This window comes from Pinus tabuliformis, chromosome J, assembly GCF_031772625.1.
Source record: "Pinus tabuliformis cultivar Carrire ecotype Pingquan chromosome J, CPIR1, whole genome shotgun sequence".
Lineage (NCBI taxonomy): Eukaryota > Viridiplantae > Streptophyta > Pinopsida > Pinales > Pinaceae > Pinus > Pinus tabuliformis.
Genome location: NC_142295.1, coordinates 517,284,262 through 517,289,547, shown reverse-complemented (window position 1 = coordinate 517,289,547; position 5,286 = coordinate 517,284,262).

Sequence of the window (5,286 nt, the reverse complement as noted above, 5' to 3'; positions counted from 1 at the left end):
GTGATCTTGCCAGTGATCTTACAGATCAACAATGTACACGCTCTCAGTTCGATAGAGCCTCTTCTTTAATGGCTCAAGCTTCAACAAATTATGATACTGACACCTTTGCAGAAGCTTCATGCCATCCAGATTGGGACATATCTATGAATGAATAATATCATTCATTACTGGCAAATGATACATGGGATCTTGCACCTCTACCAAAGGGACGAAAACTTGTTAGATGCAAATGGGTTTACAGAAACAAGTATGGACCAGATGAGAAAGTTGATAAACATAAAGCTCGTCTTGTTGCTAAAGGTTTTTCACAAAGTGAAGGCATTAACTATACTAAAACCTTCTCCCCTGTTGTCAAAATGAACTCTATCTGACTTGTTCTTTCCCTTGCTACCTCTTTAAAATGGGAATTCCATCAGATGGATGTTAAATCTGCATTCTTGCATGGGAACTTGCATGAAGAAATCTATATGGAACAACCTATTGGCTTTATACAAACAGACTCTAGCCTTGTATGTCAGCTTAAGAAATCCCTTTATGGTCTCAAGCAAGCTCCTCAGGCTTGGTATGCCAAAATGGATAGCTTTCTTTGAGAATCTAGCTTTTCTAGGTGTCATTCTAACAATATTGTCTACACCAAGAAAGTGGGCAAGTCTCTTATCATTCTTGTTCTTTATGTTGATGATCGTATCCTCACTGGTAGTGATCCCAACCTGATCAACCATGTGAAGTCCAACCTTAAAAATAAGTTTGAAATGACAGACTTACGACACTTGCATTATTTTCTTGGTCTTCAAGTCTTGCAAGCCAAGGAAGTTATTTCCCTTTTCCCAGTCCAAGTATGCCTGTGATCTTCTACGCCATTTTCACATGGAATACTGTAAGCCATCCCCTTCTCCCTTTCAATCTGGAGCCAAACTTTCAGTCACTTTTACTTCCCCTGAAGTTGATGCTACCTTATACCGTCAACTTGTAGGAAAACTTTTGTATCTGACCCATACTCGTCCTGACCTTTCCATTGTTGTTGGCCTTATTGCTCGGTTTATGAAAAACCCACATGAAATTCATTGGAAAGCAACTAAAAGAATACTTCATTATGTTTGAGGTATAGTCCATTTTGGGATTCATTACAGTGTAGAAGCATCTCCTCTATTGGTTGGTTTCACTAATTATGATTGGGCTGGTGACCCTGATGATCGGAAGTCTACTACAGGTTATTTGTTCACTCTTGGTTCAGGACCTATTACATGGGCTTGCAAGAACAAAGTGCCATTTCTCTTTCTTCAGCAGAAGCAGAGTATCGTGGTGTCGTAGAAGCTAGTAAGGAAGCATTGTGGCTTCGTCAGATCCTGTCATAGTTTGGCTTTTAGCAGCAGCATTTGACTACACTTTGGTGTGATAATCAAAGTGCCATTCAACTATGCAAAGATCCAATCCAACATCAGTGCAGCAAACACATTGAACTGCACATGCACTTCATCGGAAATCTCATTCACGACCATGTTCTTGAAGTGCAATATTGTTCAATAGATGATCAAGTTGCAAACATCTTTACAAAGGCTCTCACAGAGGTGAAGTTTACTAAAATTCGATCTATGGTTGGAGTTCAGGAAGTTGTCACTAAGGGGGGATAGGCTCTAGTGCCTCCTTCCTTCTCCTATTGTGTCATATTTGTACACCCTTCAATCCTATCCCAAGTTATTCTTAAGGGGGGATGTTAGGATATTCCGACACATAGGAAATAGTTAAGTATAACTTGGTCTAGCGTAGAGTTAGGTAAAGTGTATTTCTTTACTATGTACTTTTGTAACTTACAATCCGATGTTCACGATATGTAGTGATCTGACAGTTCATTCTCTCCTTGGTATTACCGACACTTGATCTATGGCTTAGCACCCGATTGGTCCATGATCTCTATTTAAAGAGCATGGAGGGTCATTTCTAGGGTAACCATTCATGAGAGAAGCTTATGTAAAATTTTCATTCTTTTATTAATAAATTTCTTGAAGTGGCCGCATTGGCTCAGGCTGTGGACTGTTTCCCTCTTTCAGGGTTTTAACCACGTCAACAATACTGGTGTATTGATATATGATCTTTTTGTGAGCAGTGTCCTTTGGTGTTCTGTCTGAGGAACTTACCCTATAAATTCCTACACTACCACCGAATTTTTTAAATCCATGTAGGAGATGTCCATTCAAGGAAAAGAAATTGAGAAGTTAAAGGATCAGGTAAATAATTTATAGGTTCAAAAATTAAAGATAGACAACTCCTATGTAGAAGAATTACATAAATCTCACAGGCTTTCTCAAAGAATAGAGTTTTTAGAGAGTGATTCATTAATGGCTCAAAATTTAGCATAAACCAAAGAAAAAATATGGGTGGATATCAATCAGGCCATAACAAAAATTTGGCCATCAATTCAGATCATCTTTGAGCAAGAAGAGTTGATGCAGAGATCAAAAACAATAATAGGATAGGTAAGAGAAACGTTGGGATACAAGCCAAGTGAAGCAACAACCTTTATCAAAGTTTTTACTTATAAAACCATGTAATAATTGGAGGAGCTTCATATTGCAGACAGAACAGAAACCATTCTAGAGATAAAGAATGTTTTACAGAAGAGGAACCTCATGATAAAACTAGAGAATAAGTGTCAGTCTCTAGAAATTTTTGTTTAGAGGCTCCATACCAAGTTCAATTTGCTAAATTAGAGACAGCTACCAGGGTTGGTAGCAATGAATGACAGATTGATCAGTTTGAGTGACTACAACCACAAACTTTTTACTGTTGTCCAAGATAAATATAAGTTTGTAGAGGAAAAAAGATGTATTACAGGGAAATCTTTCCTATAAGCTTTAGAATTTGATTTGATCATTAAACATGAGATCAAACACAATTTCACCAACAAGCCCACATTTGAGAAATATATTGAAGTTGATGAAACATATAGAAAGATAATAAAACTTCCTATCCCTAGTGAAGATCGATGGGATCACTTGTGTGAATTACTTGAGTGAAACATATTTTATCTCAGATAGCGAGGTAGCACATTTTTAGGACCAGTCATCAACAACCATCCTCGACAATAGTTCTAGCAGCTCCAGCAGTTCCAAATTCCTAAATATTTGTACTATTTATGTAATCAGTTTTAGATATTTTAGGATTTTGTCTTCATCTTTTTGACATCAAGATATTTTGTAATTGGTTTTCTATAAGCACTTCATAATTTGAAGTAATAGAGGTTGATTTTTATATAAAGAAAGGACCATTGATGTAAAGTTGTTCCACAGAGTTCCAGTGGACACATTTTAGTAATATAGAAGCTTTTTCAAGATTCCTGTGTCAGATTGTTTGGTGAAGTGATACTCTCTTTTGTTATTTTGTTTTCTCTATTTTTCATATGTGTTTATTTTCTCTATTGTTTTAAAGAAAATTAAGTTCAGGATTTGTTTCAAAAGCACCATGTTCTGGCTTAAAACAATCTCAATGTTTTCTATTGAATTTAAGGAATAGAATTCTTAATTTATCTCTTCTTAATGGACACTTAATCATTTGTTCTCTTTCCATCTCATCAAACATGTAAGATCCAATAAATATGCCTACCTTGCCCTGTTAGATATATTTGTAAATGCTTAAATAAATCCATTCGAAGTATATTGACTCCATTACCCAATGGTGTAATATTACATTATCAACCAAACAACCAAACCAAATCTAAAACCAAACTATTTAAACTTTCATAACTAGCCTAATATCTCATTATAAACAAATCTAAAACTGAAAGAGAGGATCCCTCTCTGAAGCTAGCAGGGCTAGATCCCAATTTCCATAGCGGTTTTGTGGTTACCTTTGTATTTATTTCACAGTCTTAGGAAATACAGAGTGCTAACAGTTCCAACCATGGTTTGGTAAGTCCTACAGCTTCTAGTTCAATTATTAAAAATGAAATAAGAAGTATGTTTGAGGATCTTAAAAGTGAAAACTTACATACTTTTTCCCTACATATGGACACAATGAAAATTATGAAAAAACATGAGGAGGTAGAAAGGGAATTGACCATATTTTTCCCTAAATGCACCAAGAGGCACCCGAGAAATGAGTACCCATTAAATGTTATAGAAATTTACTCAGTGTAAAGAAAACCATTCAACTAATATGAGTACCCATTAAATGTTATAGAAAATTACCCAGTGTAAAGAAAAACATTCAACTAATAAGTGTCCATGTCCTTTGAGTCTGAAAGTAGTGTATCAAGGAGAAGGAGGCATATAGTAACTTTTCTTTGTCATCCAGAGGAGGCCACAAGGCCCTAGGCAGTATAAGAAAGGTATGAACTATCCTTCCTCTTTCAATACAAGTTATAATGCACTTTTTCAGCCTTGGTATCTGCCTAACAACTCATCTTGGCCTATGCCTACTCCTTGTCCATATTCTCCCCAACCTATCATTTCCCATTTCCATCTATACCAACACCAAACTCCTTAATTCGGTAATCCCTCATTAGGATTGAGGACTCAACTAGCCCAACCACCTACACTAATGCCTCCTCCTTCTCAACCACAAATACCCCAAAACAATCCGCCTAAATAGCCACAAATGCCTGTTCAACCAAATTTGAACCTCAACAATAAGTAGGCTCGACAAGTCTATAATGGAAAGACATCTTATCCTACCTTTATTGTAGGAATCCAAGAAATCAAACTTAGGTATAGGAAGGTACTTCTTAATTCTCACCCACCTTCTCCAGTAGAAAACCTCGAAGAAGAGAAGGAATAAAGCACTCCTCAAATGAACAAACCTCATTATCATGAAAGGTTAATCCATCCCAAAGCACACACACCAGAAGAAGTTGAAAATTTGGGAGAACTAGAAAATTTGTGTCAAGATTCCCCTCTTATAGGCCATTAAGGATGTTCCCATATATAAAAAAATCATCAAATAAGAGTGTCCTAAGATGCAAAGAAGGAGGAGGAACGATGCCCCTACTATCAATGTCATTAAGAAACTAGTTGATCTAATGCTTGGAAGGTCATGATCCCAAAGTATTTATATCTCGGGAGTTGTTGATTGTGTTAGACCCACCAACATTCAGGGGAACTCCCCGGTATGAAGTCCTAACTAGACTTCACACCATTTGGTGTAGGAGTCCCATCTGATATGATGGCTTGGTTGCCATTATATTAAAAATATGCCTTATCTCTCGCTTGTCAGCACATGAGAGTGGTTCACTTAGTCTTCAAACAGTGAGGTTTGTGTGCCTGGTGAGTGCTTAGTGTAACTTGTCTCTAA